Genomic DNA, 20,734 nt, shown 5'->3' with positions numbered 1-20,734 from the left:
GTCTCGAACTCACAGAGATCCGCCTGCTTCTGCCTCTCTTTTAATCTCTTAACTATCTGTACTCTGTCTCTTTAAAGACTTTACCTTTTATTTTAAACCATCAACTTTATTCTCTATATTCTTTTTCTTCTCTCTCTCAAGCCTACTTACATTCATCCAACAGTGTGATCCATTGAGGTCTGTTATGTCTGAATCTGTTTTATTGTGAATCTGTAATATTTTTACTATCCAGGAGCATTTCTTAAAGTGTTAAGTAGTTCTTAAAAAGTTAAGTTGCACCATGTACAGGTAATATGGTACTGCCGGTTTACTGCCAAGTCTAAACCTTAACTGCGCTATTATTATGGTAATTACGACAGTTCCTGCCTGAGGTCAGCACAGTTCAGCATGGAGCAGCTGCTCCTGCCTCAGATCCATTTGGTGCCCCTGAGCTGAGCATGGTTCCAGGCACACAGCAAGTCCACATTGGAGCCGCACTCAGCAGTTTAATTTTGAGACTGAGCGTGCAGCATAGAAACTCTTTTCATCCAAGTTACAGCAAAATCTGACACACAGAGCACTGCGGAGTCTGAAAACACGTCTCTGGTCTCTGTTGGCAGGAAACTGCCATGCTCTTGTGCCCGCCTAAGCCTGATTCTGCTGTCTGCCCAGGTTCAGGCGGGGAGTGCTGAGCCATCAGCAAGGTCTCAGAGCACTCTCCTTCCAATCCCAAGTGGGAACACAAACATAAAATCCATTGAAATGCTTTAAAGCCAGAGTTCAGGCTGGCAGCACAGCCCCAAGAAGCCGTGCTTTAAAATGACGCAGTGTTTTTTCTGCTGCTGTTGCCGAATCAGGAAATCTCTCTACAGCATGCCACCAACAAACAGCAAAAATCTGTGTTAAACTCTGTTTTTTTTTTTCTGTTTAAAATTAAGCTCTCTCAGGTTTTTAAGTGGATTTAGCCCATCACGTCTGGGCGCCACTCTGTAGTAATAGGAGCGGCGGGGCTGCGTCCCCAGCACCCGGCCACCCACATGGCTAGCTTATGCCCAGAAATAATTACATGGAAATTGTATTCTTTTAAACACTGCCTGACCCATTAGTTTCAGTTTCTTATTGGCTAGCTCTTACATATTGATCTAACCCATTTCTAATAATCTGTGTAGCCCAAGAGCTGGCTTACCAGGAATGATCTTAACCTGCGTCTGCCTGGAGTGGGAGAATAATGGCGACTCCTCACTCAGCTTCTTTCTCCCAGCCTTCTGTTCTGTTTACTCCACCCACCTAAGCATGGGCCTATCAAATGGGCCTAGGCAGTTTCTTTAATAATAAGAAATCACTCCCACATCAACTAATCAACTTAATGAGACCATATCTCGAAGTAAACAATGGCTGGGCTCATTATTCAGTGTTCTAGAGCTAGCCTAGCATATGTGAGATCACAAGGTCTGCCTCCAGGATTGCAAAAAGAAGAAACAAATACCCATATCTGCTTCTATTTAGATTCTAGTAGGGGGTTAAAAGAAAATGGACCTATTGAAAGCTCAGACTCTATGTTGGTTTCAGGTCCCCATGAACAACTTGAGGAATCCAGGACACTGGTCAATGTGCATCTTTGCAGGAAAGTTGTAAGAAAGTAAGGGGTTTGGCCAAGAATAAGTGAGGCAAGAGACAGAAGGCTGTCTGCTTTCCCTCCTGCTCTCAGTTTGTGTCAAGTAGATACTGGAGATACTTTTTCTAGTTTTGCATTGCAAAATTGATTTTTCTCTGGTTGAATGCTGATCTCACCATTTTAAGCCAGAAGAAAGTGTGACTTGTGTATATTGTTCTATTATAAGATAATTGTAATGGTGGCTGGCTGTACCTTCCATGTCCACTTTTCATGGATGTGCTCTGAAAAAGATGGAAGATTGACCCAAGCTTACTAGGAGATAATTGGGTAGCATGATTTTTTTAGATTACTATATCTAAACAGAAGGAATATTCCACATGAATCATAATAGAAAATTCATCTTCTCAGATATTTAGCCTAAAGCAATAATGATTGATTGTTTTCATAATATTGTTGATATAGAAAATCTTGGAAAACACAAGTAACATATATTCTAGATTTTTTGTGTATACTCTGAAAGATCATATAAAATGTAAGTTTTATGCTATAAAATTATGTTTAAAGCATATATACATATAGCATAATTAAATGTATATTAAAAGGATTATGTGTCATATTGTCCCAGTTTTCTTAGTATGGCTTCAGAAATATTTAAAGATACTTCAAACTAGGCATCAAGAAAGAAAGGAAATGAAATAAGAGAACATAGTCAGAAACTTACATAGAAGCACATGTATTTATAAAAGTTCATTGTAATTTCAGTCATTGCTTAAATCATAACACCTAGGCAAACATGGAGAGAAGACTGTAGGTCTTTATGGAATCATGGTTCACTTCAGTGATATCAGTTCTATTATACTTTCAATAGATAACGTTAGTTTTTAATGTTTGATTGGTCTAGGTAATTATTATGACACTCACCTGTACTCTGTAAAACAGGTCACATCATCTCTTGGAGTTATTTTGTTGATATTTGTGATTTATTTGCCTCAATAAATTTAGGGCATTGAGTAAGAAGTTGATTGTTTTGACACTACTCTAGTGGCCACTGATTCCCAGTTACTTACCATATTCCAACCATAGAATCCAAAACTTGGGAACTACATCTGCCTCTTAACCTAGCTACTTCAGTTTCTGTGCCAAATCCAGTCCCACACATGGACAAGAAGAAATCCCATCTGAATTCTCAACTAGTGGCAAATGCTTTTGGTGGAAGCCAGAGCAGATGAGGATAGCAAATGCGTTATGAGTAAAGTTTCTTAATGTCCTACAGGTCTGGCAGGATTTCACCTCTAGGAACCCCTGGAGAGTGCTTGAGAGCATAAAGTAGGATCTTACGCAATGGACTAAGCCGTATTAGTCATATTTGCTTACCTTATAAAACCAAAATTATATCTCTCAATTGTTTTGAAGACAGCTGCAACTAGTGTATCTATCCCTCTGGGTACTCTCAGACTTGGGTTATATTTTCTCAACTGGTTGGAACAGTTTAGACCCTGGCTACCACATTGCTATACTACAGCAAACAAATTATTCACAGCTTATTATTACTATGATTCACCACAGAGGGAACTTCAGATTTAGGAAATACCCAACATTGTAGGGAATGGAAAACTTTGAAACTGTATCATAGCAAATTTTACTAAGAAGTCAAGAATTTAGGATAGAGAGCCGGGTTTGAGAAATTGGTGGGAAAACTATCTTTTAGAAGAGTATGTACTGGAGTGAAATAAAAAATAGAGGAAGGCAGACAGATCAGAATTTAGAATAAAGGGCACAAAATACAAGTCTCACCTTTACACTTAATTCACATGCTATGGACACATTATATTTATAAAGATTATATGACATAGAGTATAATCATTTAAACTTTCACTTGGGTCATTATGCCTTTATTATCTTCTTAAATTAGATTTATTAGTTAGGTTAAGGATTAGTAAACTTTTTGTCTGTAAAAGGCCAGATGGTAAATGTTTTGGGTATTTTGGATTATAAGGTCTCTGTTGCAACTACTTGGTGTGGCTGTTTTAGCCCAAAGCAACCAAAGATGATGAGAACAATTGGATATTGCTCTCAGAATATTCATTTCCACAAAGAGTAGGTTAACAAATATGACATAAAGGTCATGTAAGAGCATCAGAAATAGATGCTTTATATTCTTAATCTCTCTTTTACTCTGGTAGATATTTCACAGCAAGTAAATAACTAGCAGAAATTGATGAAGTTATCATTTGATGAATTTTGTAATAAAATATTTAAAACAAAGTTACTGAAAAAAACTCATGGAAAGTTGTTTTCCTGTTAAACTTTTAGAATTTTGGCTGAGAGGAAAATAAAAAGAGACATATTTGTAAATCTGACTGATGGAGGAAAGTCATTGGTTAATTATAATAAAGAAACTGCTTGGCTCTCATAGGTTAAAACATAGGTGGGTGGAATAAACAGAACAGAATGCTGGGAGGAAGAGGAAGTGAGCTCAGACTCGATAGCTCTGCTCTCTGGAGCAGATGCCATGCTTTTCTCTCCTGGGCACACGCGATGTAGCTCTGACCCAGGATGGACGTAGGCTAGAATTTCCCTGGTAAGCCACCTCATGGGCTACACAGATTATTAGAAGTGGGCTAGTTCAGGTGCGAGAGTTAGCCGAGAAGAGGCTAGATATAATGGGCCAAGCAGTGTTTAAAAGAATACAATGTGTGTGTTGTTATTTCGGGGCATAAGCTAGCCAGGCGGCTGGGGTGCCAGGGACGCAGCCCCGCTGCTTTTACTACTACATCTGACTAAATTTATTTGTAATCTGTGACATATAATTTATTATATATATTTATAATGAAAACTAGGAAAAATATAACATCACCAATATACAGAAGCGGTGAGAAGAGTTTTACTCTGTGCAGTACCACGTGTCTCAGAATACTTTAAGTTCATATCCAATGGCAGTGAGATGAGTGTTAGGGTATTCATTATCAATAATATGGGGAAATGCTGTTTTTGGATTATATAAAAATATTAATTGAAGTGTGTCTATATTTAATATAAAATCCACCATACTTATGACAAGTGATGTCAGTGAATAAAATAATCAACCCTCCAGAGTCCTCTATTTTGTAAAACACCAAATCAGGAAACTTGGCAAACTGGTGTGTAACTTAAATCCAAAATATAACATAATGTAAATACATTTTAATATTTTCATGTAGCATTTTATCTTATCATATAAATAATAGCTAGATATTCAATTTTCTTGTAGTATCAGAAAAGTCTAAAATATTTACTATCAATATTGTTAAAGAAATTGCCCTGGCTTTATTATTAGCCCTGACTTTAAACAATTGCTGTGGTTAATGTTTCCTTCTAGATGCATGTTTTATATATACACAAAACATTTATCAAAACTTTTGTATATACAAACATATAGAATTCATATACATAACTTTATAAAACGCAAATGAGAATTATGCTTGAAATAAGTGCATAATTATCATTAATGATTTGACAACAGTATGAATTGCATAAAAATGGAGCAGCAGGCTTCCAGTGTAGAAGGCTCACTGCTTGCGTGTTCCTTACTGGGTTCCATAATAATTCAAGGACTGCTACCTTCTGTCACTGGTACTACGCCCAATCAGAGAGTGCTGCACGTTCTCATGTGAAAATATTTGTAAAAAAATGACAGATGCTGATTATAAACACAACAAAGAGAAGTTCAATTACTTTGGTCTGACAGCCTATGTCTGCTCAAAACAGCAGAATTTACCTTGAGGAATGAGTAATAAACTCTAAAATCTTGATGATTTGTGACATAGCAAAACTATGAAAAATATTATTCACGCAACATTAACTATAAATATATACATATATGTATGTTGTATAAAATACACAGTTTGTAGCATGCAAAGAAAACAAACAAAGGATATTCTTATGTTGCCAGAGAAACAAAGTTCAGAAAAAGCTGAATTCGTGTCTAAAATGGTGATCCATGAAGTCAGGGTGTGCCATCACTTAGGCTTTTGTTCTGGTTTTCACAGAAGGGCGAGAACTTTGGAAGATTGCAATGAGGAATTATGGATTGTCTGATAAAGGTGTCATAGGGAAAATGTCCAAGTATGAAGGCCTTTGGAAGGTTCTAGAATTATTCCAATTGAAAAAAGGACCCCCAATAATAATATACATCCTGAAATATGGTATAAAATAAGATTTTGATAAATTTTTACATAAATCTTTTATCTTGTTTCCAGGACATTTATGAACCTCTTGCTTCTTAAGTTGTCCATCGCAAGCTATCAGTAATAGGAAAGGTTTGTCCTTAATGGGCTAGTAATAGTAGAGGTAGATGAACAGAAATCTGAATATTTAGTATGGAAAATGAACATGTGTGCAGAAGATGCAAATTCATAACATAACTTACATAAGAAACATAAAACGTTACTATATATTGCTGTGACAGGCAGTAATTGTTTGAATGTGTCCCATCAAAGTGCTGAGCCTTAATGGTCACCGTGAATATTAGCACACATGGTCTTTATGAGGGACTGAGCAATTAGAGCCACCCTGGTTAGTGGGTGAAAATTCTTCTAACAGATGCTTCATAGGGATTTGGGTTTCTGTTCAGACCTTTTGTTTTTTACTTACCCTCTCCTCTCACCCTCCACTTATTTCCCTCCCTCCCTCCCTCCTCTTTTCCTTTCCCTTCCATGTTTGTGCCTGTGCCTGTAAAGGACTCTCAATCCCTTGGAACTGGTGTTACAGATGGTTACTGCTATTATGTGGTTGCTGGGCAACATGTCCTTGGTCTCTCCAAGAGAAGCAAGTGCTCTGAAACACTAAGCTGTCTCTCCAGCCCTCATTCTCAGGTATTTTATTGTAGTCAAACACAAGATGTAAGCCAATGTGTAGGTAGCGTTCCCTTGTTTTGTAAAAATAAAAATAACCAAATGCAATAAAAAAATCCAGTACTTTTTTGTGATAAAAATTTACCTTTTATCTGGAACTATCTTCTGTATATATGTATATTATGGTACTTATGATATAGTTGCCAAAGTTCAATTAAAATAATTTTTGAAAGCCTGTGCTTTTTCTATTGTTTTTGTTTAATGTTGAGATTTATTACTGAAAATATCATTCTATAAAAAGATGCCCTTTTAAAATATAAGTATCAGTTGGGCAGTGGTGACACATGCCTTTAATCCCAGCACTTGGGAGGCAGAAGCAGGGAGATCTCTGCGAGTTTGAGGCCAGCCTGTTCTACAAGAGCTAGTTCTAGGACTGGCTCCAAAGCTACAGAGAAACCCTGTATCGAAACTAAAATAAAATATAGGTATCAAATATGCCAGGTTTAGTTTGCCCATAGGCATTTGTAGAACCATTATTAAATGAAACCTCAATCAGCCAGTTTTCAGTTCACATTGCTGCTTCATGTTGTAGTTTCTTACTGTCTTATCTTTTCAATGTAGCTTCATATCTTTTCTCTCTAGTATTTTGATGCAGGAAAAATAATAAATCCTGAGAAAAGCTAGTAGGTAGCTTGCTTGTCTAATTCATCAACACTTAGAATTCCCAAATTAGAACATATTGCAGGGAACTTGAAGGTCTATTGCCTTGTGATGAGCTAGGGAGAGCTGTTCTCACAGGGTTCTGTTCTCATCTTAATGCACCCAGGATAAGAGTTGGCCAGGTACTGGTGGTTGAGTTTGGAAGCAATCGTTTCTCTAGACTTTGCCACAGAGGACATTTTGAACCCATTGTGACGATAACTCTGCCTAGCTCCTGTCAGCACTTGTGGGAATGCCAGGCTGAATGGACTTGACTTCTGACGTTTAGTATTAGGACCCACATTTGTTCTTGGGACTAGCAGCCACCCTAATACATACTTCATGATGGTGCTGTATCAACTCCCATGTGTATTTCTGTATTGTTGTATTTCCTGATCACTCACAATGTGGATAGGGGTGCAATATGTTGGGTCTCCTTGGAGCTCTACCAAGAAGAAATAATGATGTGTGTTTTGTGGGCTATGTCCCTGATGCCATGGCTTCAACCTATAATTTCATACCAAACAAGCAGAGCTAAAGCAAATAATGCCAGAAAGAGTGATCTATAACTAGGGAATTTGAGATGATAATATAAATACAAATGGAATAGAATAATAAATTTTGAAAAATGAATTCTTGGAGAAATTCATAGTAGATATTTTAAACAAACTATTCACTGAAATATAAAGTATATATCTATTTAAAAGAGGAAAAGTTAAGAATTCTGATATTTCAATGATGACTTTAATCTAACTTAAATGTAATGAGCTTAGATATAAAATACATTATTAAGTTTTGCTTTATAAACACTGATATGTCTGTCGTTTTGTTTTACTTTTTTGGGTGGGTGCAGAGGGAAATCAGAGAAGCATCACCTTTCATGATAGCCACAAATAGCATAAAATATCTTGGGGTAACTCTAACCAAGGAAGTGAAAGATCTATTTGATGAGAACTTTAAGTCTTTGAAGAAAGAAATTGAGGAGGATACCAGAAAATGGAAGGATCTCCCTTGCTCTTGGATTGGGAGGATCAACATAGTAAAAATGGCAATTCTACCAAGGGCAATTTATAGGTTCAATGCAATCCCCATCAAGGTTCCATCAAAATTCTTCACAGATCTTGACAGGACAATAATCAACTTTATATGGAAAAACAAAACAAAACAAAAAACCAGGATAGCCAAAGCAATCTTATATAATAAAGAAACTTCTGGAGGCATTATCATCCCTGACTTCAAACTCTATTACAGAGCTACAGTATTGAAAACAGCTTGATATTGGCATAAAAACAGAAAAATAGACCAATGGTATGTCTGTCTTATATGGAAAACAAAGCTAAGAAAGTTTAATAAAAATAAAACCTAGGAAATCATGTTTTAGCTATATATGTGTAGCATATATTCATTTGTCCTTTGCTTTTGCTCAAATTTACTCGAGTTATAATTTATATGATTTAAATGTTTGGTTATGACATTGTGCAAGTGAAAATATAATAGAGTAGTCACATGGATTATGCTTGAAAACAATACACGGCAATATAATTTCTAAAGATATTGATAACTCCTCCAAAATAACAATGAATTATCAAATATATTCCCATAGTTCCAAGCATACTGTTTACACAATGTATCAACATAAAAATAGCTTTTATAACTCAGAACCTTGAAATTATACTTAAAAGTTCGATTTCTGTTCATTTAATCTAAAATACCATTATACTGTACTTCTTGGCTTAATGATGGTGAAAATGTCTGAGCAATGGTTAACTCAGGCTACAACTCTTGGTAAAACTGAATGTAATCTCTACATTAGAATAAAAGAAGTTGGGTGAAATTGTATTCAAGAAATATTTATAAACTCTTTCCATTTGGTGGCACTATGATTTTAAAGACATAATTTTTCATATAAGTGAATGGGTTTGGAAAAGCAGGATATACTACCACAGTGGAATAGAGTATAAAGTTGATTTATTGTAAATCAGCAGTTTCCACAATAGAAACTCCATCTTTATGTGAAAGTGAATTTTTCAACCATTTGATTGATGCTTAGAAAAGACAGTTTCAAAAGGAAAACACCGTTAATTTATGGGGAACACATTGTTAATTATAGAGTTTATGACACACACACTGCATTAAAACATGCTTAAGCTTTATATAGGCTACATACAGTGGTTAAAATAGAGGATTTTCCAGGCTCAGTTCAATAATAAGAAAAGCCCATGCTGTGTCTTGTTATTGAACAGAAACCGTCCTGCCGTTTCATAGTCAGAGATGAATGGAGCACACTGTGTCCCAATGTGGCATTTCCTAGGGTTGAGTAGGTGACCAGCACTGTCTGGTGTGTTTTTCAACCTCTCCCGCATGGTTTTCTCTGCAAGGAGACACCCTCTTATATTCACTGCCCAGTGCAGCAAAGCTGTCCATTTCAGCTCTCTTGTATCTTTCCTTTCTATTCTTTTCATCACACTAAGAATCCTATACTAACCTAGAATTATAATCACCTTTAACTGGGGTTTTGTATCTCAATTGCAAAGTTATGGAAGAGTACAATAATACCACATGTATTTTTATACATTTCATATTACATAGCAGCCACAATCAATCCAAAATTATTGAGTTTATTTTGCTGTTAAGGCTTACCCACAAGATTTAATGTTTTTGAGCTTCCTTGGTAGCTCTTTGCTTTCCTAGTGTTAGCTCTATATTTGGGAATGTTAATAATATATAATATAAATGCATAGAAAATATCTAAGAAAAGTTTTAGAACATTTCTTAGAGGAACAAATTATATTTAGGTGATGAGAAAAATCTTTCTTTGTTTTTTACTTGACATGTTACTAGTTATATATGATAGTTCTTCCAAGGTTAAATTATAATTTTAATCAAATACAAGCGAGTTACTTGATGAAGTTGAACAAAACTATATTCATATAAATAAAACAAACTGTGATAGCCCAGGAAAGCAGACACAGAAATCAACAAGGGGGACTCTATGACTGCAGACTGTAAAACCGATCATAAAGTGTTCAAAATGTACAGCATAGTTCTGGGATATTAATATACACATTGGTCAGAAACTGAAGTTGAAATCCCATACAGTATAGATCTGGAAAATGAAATTCTTTCACTGAGTGTGATGGACACTTTGGTATCCATTCCTAAGAAGATAAAATAAGAGCCACTTCTCATATTATATTAAAAAATATAAATCATGTATGCTAATAAGTCATATGAGATGGAAACACAGGGGAATTTCTTTATGTACTATACAAAGACTTTCTATGTGTGACTCAAAATCTAAAATCCATTATTATTGCAAATTTGATTACATAAAACATACTCATAAAAGAATCAAAGGATATGACAAACTAGGAGAAAATCTAACTAAAAACAAACAAACAAAAAACCCATAAAACAAAACAAAAACCAACCAACCAACCAAACAAACAAGAAAAAAAGCACTGGATAAGGGTTAGTAAGATAGCTCAGTGAGTAAAGGTGTTTCTGCCTGAGTTCATTCCTTGGGACCGACTTGGGGGAGAGAGAAAATTAACTCTTTCAGGGTGTTCTCTGATCTCCATGGATGCCCTGTGGCATATAAAAGCGTTTGCACATCAACATCCCAGTAAATAAATGTTAAAATGATTGAACGAATGCAAACTGGAAGACATTCTTCAAAATAGTTGTCTACTACTCATTCAAGGTGTCGAGGTTACAAGAAAACAAAGAAGATTCCAGAAACACAGATTGGAGAAATAAATAAAGAGCTATGATTTAGCATTTATTATTTTATGAATGTTTGATAATCTGTTTTGACAATTTTATAACATATACTCACATTACCAATATTGGGAAAACTAAATAAAGGGTGTATTTTATACTTATTTTTGATTTTAGACATGATTTGATTTACATGTCCAGAATTTCTTAACTTAAGAGTTTGTAAAAGGAATTATATAGGCTTATACAAACAAAAAACATTAATCTGGGGATTGGACAGGGGGATAGGAAGTAGGTATGATCATATTACAGTGTATACATATATAAAAATTTCAAGAATAGAGTAAAATGTCTAGAGTTACAGAAAATATACAAAAGTTATATGTGTCATTGTAGCTGTATTCTAAAATAAATTGTTGTGTGGTCCAACCAGCTTATAGGATGAATGCAGAAAAATTTAAATTGATAAACACACATATACATACACACATACATATACTTCTTTGTATTAAAAGAATAAATTCCACCTTTAGCTAGTCATTACTTCTGATGTCACTACTGATCCACAGTGTGAGGAAAACATTACACTCTTGACAGACTGATACTACTTGGAGCGATAATAGATTCAAAAACAGTCTCAGATTTTGATTTATTTATTTCTCCTTTTTTGTGATTTGCTTTTTTGTTCTCTTCCTTTCCCACCCCCAGCTTTATTTTATTACTCTAAGTAATAAAACTGTGTTCACATGGAGTGGCAGTTACAAGAACTCGGGCCTTAATGTGCCAATGACCTCCTGTGACCTGCTGAGGCCAGAGCTCCTTGGAGGGTTGAGGTCTTTCTGAATTTATCCTGAGACCAGCCTGAGCAGATGAGAAGGCACCTCTGGGAACAGGAAAGTCCTGACATTCCTGCTCTGCTTCTGATATTTGTATCTCTGACAATCTCACAGCCTCCCCCCCCCCCTTCTTCCTAGTCCCATGTGTTAGATATCAGTCTTCTGGTATAAAGGACATTTATTTTCTGTTCTCTGGTCTTGTTTCTAAGGACCTGTGTTGCACATACAATGACTGGCACTTACAGGAACCAAGGTCTTGACATGCCAATAGCTGTTTGTGGACCTTTCCCCTGGGGTCCTGCAAGGCTAAACTGACCTAGACTTCAGACCACAGCGAAATAATCAATTCCTCGTTTCTTATTTGTACCCTGTAATGTTACTTTTTGATTGCTGTTTGTTTTGTTTTGATTGACAGAAACCACATGTGTTTTCTGGTTTGGTGTTTGTAATACTCGCTTATGTGCAGTGGAACAAACACAGCTTGGATGCAGTGCAGCTGGCTCAGAGCCTGCCAGCTAGGCTGGTGACTCACAACTAAAGTTTTGTGAATATCTATTGAACTAAAGTGTAGAATATTTGCTATTGAAATTCTTAGGTATTATGGACAGATTCTGACCAGGTTACTGAGCCTCAGGAATACAGAAATATTCCTGTAACTTAGAAATATCCCATCAGAGTCCTGTTTTTGCCTTCATGATAGGGAAAGTTTTGCAAAGTGCATTTGGGTAACTTTCCCTGTAGTGTGAAACACACTTAGTAATAGCAAGGCACAAATTTTTGCAGAAAAAAAACTAAAAAGAGGTAAGTAACTTATTCCCACACTGATCTCAATGTCAATCAGAGAAAATTAAGATTGCTCCAAATGATTAAAAGTGAGCAGGTCGTAGGTCAGAGGAGTCTGACCTATTGACAGGGTGGTGAGTTGTTAGGCTTCAAGGCTTCATTTATATAGATCCTGGTACACAGGCAGCCCACAGGCAACAAGTTGGCAAGTCTGTATATAATCACCTAAGGAGGAAGGTCACTTTGAGGGCCATCCATCAGTCTTGAAGCATTGATGAGATGTGCCATGCTTTGTGCGGGAACCATGGGAGGCCTGTCCCTCTCTGAGTGGAAATATTCTCTCTCCTATGATGCAATCTGTTCATGACGCTTTCCTCTGAGTTTCCTTTAAATTAAATTGCTGACTTTTTGCATTTTGAGTTTCATTTTCTTTTGGCTTTCCTTCAATGGTTCTTCCTCCTTATTAAATTCTACTTTAATACCTTGAATTGATTTTACTATTTCATTCAACTTTTCATGTTCTTGTGCTCTTCATCCTGATATTTATTCACATCCTCTTTGGACTTCTTGATAATGTTTATGGCAATTTTGGAAGTATTGCCTTATACACTTAAGTCTTCTCTTTTTTTAATGAACATTACTATGGAGGTACTAATGTTGTGCATAGATCTATTGTTTTGGTTATTCCTGTTTAGATTTTGGTAACGCAACTGGAGTTATTTTATTGGTAGCGATTCTCGGTATGGAGCCCGCCTCTCATTTATTCTCAGTAGACTGTTTGCTTAGATTCCAACTGTACTATTTCTTTGTACATTTTGCATGCAACCTTTTTATCATTCATTTTCATTTCACATTAGTATACACAGTAATGTGATTAAGTAAAATTAGTTTCAAACACCGCTTTTATTTGCCAATCCTCTCTCTGTTCTTCTGACTGCCTTACACCCTTTTGTAACCTTCTACTCCCAGTTGCCTCTTAATCAGTCTTCATTTGGTAGACATGGCTCCTTTTCCTTCTGCACCAACCTTTCCCATTGCCATCACTTCCTTTTTTAGTTCATAAACTACCCTCATTTTCACACCCTCTAAAACATACATAGAGACATTAAAGGTTAAGATTTGCATGTGAAAGAGAACATGTGATTTTTTTTATTTCTTTCCTTCCTAGTTGAGTTTGTGTCATCCCACTTAATACAGATCTTATTGTGTGGAGTCTTTTCACTTGCTCTTCCACAGAACACTTTAGATTTTAATAAAGCTGAAGTATCACTTTTCAATGAGTCACAATTTTGACATTTCTTCAATTTTGGGTGATTATTACTTTGGTAATTTATTCTAGAGATGTGGCAGGCATTCCAGGTGATATGCAATATTCTTTTTGTCTCTTCTGATATTCTTTCCCTCCTGAATATCACTATTTCATTTTACTGATTTTTATTTTTACTTAAAAATAAAATTTCTACCTCCTCCCCTCCTCCCATTTTCCTCCCCTCTTCCCTCTCCCTCCCCCTACCCCTTTCCCCCTCCCTCTCCAGTCCAAAGAGCAGTCAGGGTTCCCTGTCCTGTGGAAGTCCAAGGTCCTCCCCCGTCCATCCAGGTCTAGGAAGGTGAGCATCCAAACAGACTAGGCTCCCACAAAGCCAGTACATGCAGTAGGATCAAAACCCAGTGCCATTGTCCTTGGCTTCTCAGCCCTCCTTTTCCGACAAGTTCAGAGAGTCCGTTTTGATCATATGCTCCATAAATCCCAGTCCAGCTTGCTTTGGTGAGCTCGCATTGGATCAGCCCCACCGTCTCAGTGGATTGGCATACCCCTTGCGGTCTTGACTTCCTTACTCATGTTCTCCCTCCTTCTGCTTCTCATTTGGACCTTGAGAGCTCAGTCCAGTGCTCCAGTGTGGGTCTCTGTCTCTAGCTTCATCCATCGCCAGATGAAGGTTCTATGGTGATATGCAAGATATTTATCAGTATGGCTAAAGGATAGGGCCATTTCAGGCTCCCTCTCCTCAGCTGCCCCAGGATCTAGATGGGGATATGGAGACGTTCTTTTGTGCCTTTCATTCGCAGTTAATAATGTTGCGGCTGTTGGAGAAAGGGTTCTTGATAGTTTTGGTAACAGAACAAGTAATGTAGGTTGATTTGATAATATACATTTTCTGTGGTCTGATGGGGGCCAGTCTGCCACTTGATTCCAAGTATTTTTCTCTTTTATCCGCATGGTTTCTTATTGTGTGTCCTCTGAGTCTAATCCAATCCTGTCGAGTTCATGTCAGCGAGTTGCCAGCCACACTGTGTGGATTCCAGCAGACCACTTTGGCAAAGGTCCTGGGCAGGCTGCCAGCCTCTGGTTTCCATACCTCCTCTCACCACCTTACGATTCTTCCCTGTGGGAACTGCCATTGCGTACATGAGTCACTTGGTGAAGTGTGATAAAGTTGTGAAGGAATGCCTAAAAGATGTACTTAGAGCCTTTGAAAATAGACGATGTATTGGCAAAGAGAAGAAATTCAGAAAACATTCTTCTTATTTGTGAATGCGGGAGGTCTGGGGTGGAGCAGGGTGCTTGCCACTCTCAACTGTAGAAAAGTGACGCCATCCTGAAAGATAAAGCTTATTGATGAAGTACCTTCCTGGACCAGTCCATGATTACCCAGTAGACCTGAAATCATCCCACTGCATCTTTTAGAGCTTTACTTCATTGTTATTTGAGATAACGGGTTGGCTCGCAGTAGGAAATCATTTAATTCTTTCATGAATAAGTATTGGTTTAAAAAATTTTGCAGTTATTCTAATAGTATGAAGTTAATAAAAAATATTGAGTTCTGGCTACTGAAGCAACCCTTAGAGACCCTGTAACAATTGCCATCGCTTGGAAGCTTGACTTGATAATTTTATTTCTGGACTAAGATACAAAGATTTGTATTATTCATGACAAGAAAAAATCTGTTTCTAATAAGCTACATTTAAACATGTGGTTTAATAAGAATAAAATAAATATCTATATGACAATGATGTACATTCTTTATGTTGTATTTACTAAATTTTCATAAACATAATTATATGAATAAAAGCAATCTCAGTAAGTATTATTAAATACTATGACAATATCATAGCATTTGAAGTACTACATTTAAGTTACAGATTATTTATTTTATTATGGAACTTTTAATGATAATAAAATGATGATGGCATTGATAAACATTGTCTATCTGATTAAGTTAAAAGACATTATAAGAAAAATTAAAGTACTAATGCTTTCATTATTATGACAGCCATAAAATTACATATTTTAATAATGTTTTACAAAGACAATATTGTACCTTTATACATGGAAAATTGAAATCATATTTTATGCAACCATGTACATTGGATTTATGCCCTTATATGTAGCTGTGAAGAATTTATTACCTAAGAAACATTTACATTGGAATTTAAGAAAATAATTTTAATATTAAACATATATTTTGCACCCAAAATGCATAGAATTTTTAGATCAGGTACAAATACAGACAGCATTTTAGAGGTAACATCCCAGTCCCCCTTCCTCTGACAGATTCAGGAAAGGAGGCTTCCTGCATAGACCCACAACTTGACTTCCCTCCTGGGGCAGCAATCTGGTTCCAACTCTTTATTCATATTTCTGTATGCTTTTCACAAGGTTATGTGTATCACATATGGCACCCAGATTTGGTGGTTTGGAGGAAGAACAAGGGTGTTTCCTGCTTTCTGTTTGTATACATAAGCATGGAGTACTGGCAGCAGAGAGCACACATAGCTAAGCACCTCTGTAAGTTCTTGTGATGATTGATTGTGGTGCTTGGGTATGTAGTACTGCAAATGACTAAAACTGTGAAGGGCGTGTTTCTGATGCTAGCCCAGTTGCCTCATAGCCCCTTCCCTTTGCATTTTCATTCCTTCCTGGAGGACTGAAGAAGCTGCACTATGCAAGCACATGTTGACATTTTGACTTTTCTACCATCAGTTTTGATCTAAGGAAGATCATTTAACTCTTATGTAGACTATAATAATTAATTCTTCCTTTAGAGTCAATTGTTAGGACTATTCATGGATAACATCAGTTCGGTTCCTGGTCTTAGTATCACCTGATCAATGTTGATGTGATGATATTGATGACAATGGTAATGACACACCAACTTTGCCATTTTCCATCTTCCTATGGGCCGGCGGCTGTCCTTTTGCTGGTATTTTATCAGCTTGAGTTTTCCCATGACTTGTCTTCAGGAGTCACTGTCACAACTTTTATTTCTTTCCCCAGTGAACTCATACAATCCCATGGGTTTCATTTCTGTGTGCATTTCAGTACCTTTCAAGGTAAAATCTCTCTACCATTTCTCTAGCTGTGTATTTGTATTAGCCAATTGTGAACTGAAATGTTAAAAAAATGGTAAGGAATCTTGTATGGAACACATATACTTTTTGTTGTTATTATTTCTTAAATAATATAGTGTAATAAATATTTGCATAGCATTTATATTATGTCAGGTAAATTATATAAGTAATATAGAGATGACAAAATATACACGAGGATTTGTAAATTTTAAGCTATGTTGCTTAAACATCTTCAGAGTTGTGAATCTGTTTACCCTGGATGACATATAGAGGTGGCTTGTTAATCTCAAGTCTTGTTAATGACTACTTTTTCTATTGCTCAGGTATACAATCTTTGTTTGATTCTTCCTCAATCCTGTTGGGGGATATTTGATCACACTGTGAATCTCGAGTTTGCATTTGTGTTGGCTAAATAAAATTAACTTTGTGTCATGAGGCTGAGTTAGCAACCAGTTGACAGAATGTAATTAAAGAGCATCACAAGAGGTGAGAGATGCATCAGAATTAATAGGGAGGGATTTTGAGTGTCATGACTTTTTTTTTTTTGTTTGTTTGGCAAAGTGGAAAGAGTCTCTCTTGGGGAAACACCAACACAGAGAGAAGATTCTGGAGTTGCTATTCAACCTCTCTGAGGTTTTCACCCCAAGCTTTGAATCTTACAACTTATTTATAAATAGAATGATAGAGATTTAGTTAAATCTATCTTTAGTAGCAGTGACAGAGCCAGTGGCTACAAAAAACAGAATCCTGCAAGGCTGCAGCTTGAGCATCTGGGCCGCTTCCAGAGAAGTAGACTGGTAATGGTGGAGCTGCAATTGCTGGCTGAAATAGAAGAAGAATAGATGAAGGTGCAGCCACCATAAAGAAGATAAAACAACACTCTCCCACTAGAAGTCTAAAGTAACACGGGAGCATTTCCTGATAAGCAGGTGATGAGGGCAAAGAAGCACTTTATAAATAAGACTGAGAGAGGAGCTCAGACATCTCTCAGGCCTGCAGTGAGATTATCTCTTGGTGTGGTGCAGAAACCTGCTGATGCTGTCAGGGTACCCGATAATACGTCTTTGAGATTTGTTCAAGGAATATTAGAAATTGATCCTAGGAAACTGGACTTGGCAAGGGCTAGGACAGGGATCTGGTATAGATGAGGAGAGGTGAAGAATAGTGGATCTATTTGCCTCAGAGAATAACATCAACGTGGAGTTACTTAATTGTTTGATGACCCCAGCTCAGCTCTGGTGCAGAAGGCAGTGGGGGCCAGGCAGTGAAGTGGGTTGCTGAGAACGCCCATGAGGCTCATAAGAGCTGGGAGCTTCCATATGTCATATCTATAATGTATGGACAATTATTTTGCGCTGAAAAAAAATGGATCTCGAACGGTATAAAATTTCTTATTAGTCATCAGTTATTTCTCGTTTGTAACAACAGGATCTATGTATGAGCAGCAAATGTTTTAATTTTCAGCAGTCCTGATTATATAAAGAAATAACTCACTATTAAATCATAAAAATTATGAAAATAAAATACATATTTCCATTATTAATAGTATACATTCTTATAGGTGTTATTCTATATATTCTTTACACATGCACTTATATTCACAAACTTCAAACTCTGGAAACCAGATCTAATTCCTATGAATTTTTATCTTCCTAGATGCCCTTCTCCAAAGCTGGTAGCTGTGAGTCATTTGTGTTCTTACACTCTTTATCGAATCTACCAGCACAACCCCCTAGTTCCCATTGGGAAATGCATTCATAATCTGTCAGTTCCTGCTACCTTCATTAGCAGCTAGTGTTTGAACAGCCTTCTGCATATCTAATTATTCATATTTAATTATTATAACTTTGTAACTCAGCTATAGCCTTTTACAGGTTTCTTTTCCAGCCTTAACCTAGGGTATTCCTATTCTCTGGCTTTCTGTCTCTGTCTCTTTTTCATGGTTTTCTACTATCTATTGAGTTCATCTAGTTTTGAGCCATTCTATGTTTCTGGGTTCAACATGGCCTCCGATGGCCTGATAAATTTGCCTCTGAATCGGAAACATTACAACTATCAACAGACATGAAGTCTGAGAAAATCAATGAGCTTTGTAGAATCTTTACCACTGATGTAGCCTTTTTTCACTCCAGGCATTTTTATTCATACTAGGAAAGGGGGCCGTGAGTGATTATTGTAATAGGGACTATGCCAGAAATAACAACTTCACCCATTAATGTACTCGTACATTAATATTTTCTGTGCTAATGTACTCATGCAGCAACAATTTGTCAACTCCATAGTGTATTAGGCACCAGTTAGTGCTTTAATGAGCTCATGGTTTTATGATGGGAACTAGCAATTAAAATGTCAACTGTTAGGTATTCTAATAGGTATCACTATAGGAACCATTTGGAAGAAATTCAGAGTTAGGAAATACTATGAAGAGTCACCTAGGAATATTTTCTGGAAAAAGAGCACCAGTATTGAGTTTAAGACCCCACAAAAATTAGCCAAGTGAATAAAGACATTTCAGATAGAGTGGTCTGCCCAAAGTCATGTAGGTAATACATGGTGTTACTCGCCTGACACCTGAAAGCAGTATTTTAGAGAAATATTTATTGAAGGGATTTTGTAAACTATTACTATAAATGTAAGCATAAAACTAGATGAATTTATAGTTGGTTCAAATTATGAACTGTGATTACATTGTGAGCATCAGTTGTCTTTATTTCTCACTAGTTGTGAGTTTGAGCCCAGGCACTTAGCATAGATAGTTGAGAGCTTTGGGAAGGGGTTTTGATATGATGGAATGGAAATTGCTTATGTGGACAAGAGAGTCAAATCCTTTAAAATAACTTTTTTAAGGAACCTACTGCTGATTTTCTTCTAGTGTTCCCAGAAATCATTTACTATTTATATCTAAACATGGAAGAGATAATATACTGGGTGGGAGACTGAAGAGCTTTGTAGAGAAGCAAGGTGACTATTCAACCACAAAGAGTATTTTGCTTTTTACCAAATATAAATGTAAATTTCAGTTAAGGACAGGAAAGAAAACTTTAGGAGTCTTCAAAGAAAAGGTTAGTACATAATTTGCAATAGGGACTATTCAAGGTTTAGAATACCCTCAGGCAAGGCTGAACAATAAATTGATTTCCTTCCTCTTGTCATCTTAACTATTAGTTAAGAAGTCTGGGCTAGCCGGCCCTCCCTAACATCATGGGGACAAGGGCTTCTGTGCTTTAAGTGGTGGCACACGCTTTTAATCCCAGCACTTGGGAGGCAGAGGCAGGTGGAACTCTGTGAGTTCGAGGCCATCATGTTCTACAAGAGCTAGTTCCAGGTCAGGCTCTAACGCTACAGAGAAACCCCTGTCTTGAAAAACAAACAAACAAAAATAAATAAATAAATAAAAATAAATTTAAAAAACAAGAAAGAAAAGAAACTAAATATGAAGGTAAAATAGATGATGTTCTCTGGGTAACTCTCATCTCTACAGATAAACCCTATATTAGAGACCACTGGCTGTAAGAGTCCCTTCTGGGTCAGATGGCATTGTGTCTAGCATTGTTCCACCTGACTGTTTTTTTTTTTTGAAGCACAGCTGCAAATATGTGGAACACCTTTGTGGAAAACAAGCAAAACAATTTTAATCTTGCATTACATTGATAAGGTGGTCCAAACTCACACCCAGCCCCTCCCAGCAGTACATTTTATTATCTTTCAGAGTGCCTTCTCTTAAACTTTGTGCTTAAATTCTATCTTAAAATTTCTTTTTTTTTGTTTTTGTTTTGTTTTTTCGAGACTGTCCTGGAACTAGCTCTGTAGACCAGGCTGGTCTCGAACTCACAGAGATCCACCTGCCTCTGCCTCCCAAGTGCTGGGATTAAAGGCGTGCGCCACCATCGCCCGACTTAAAATTTCTTTAGAGGCTGAGG

Source organism: Microtus ochrogaster, chromosome 5 (assembly GCF_000317375.1).
Source record: "Microtus ochrogaster isolate Prairie Vole_2 chromosome 5, MicOch1.0, whole genome shotgun sequence".
Lineage (NCBI taxonomy): Eukaryota > Metazoa > Chordata > Mammalia > Rodentia > Cricetidae > Microtus > Microtus ochrogaster.
The sequence above is the reverse complement of the archived record's forward strand: the minus strand, read 5'-3'. Positions refer to the sequence as shown.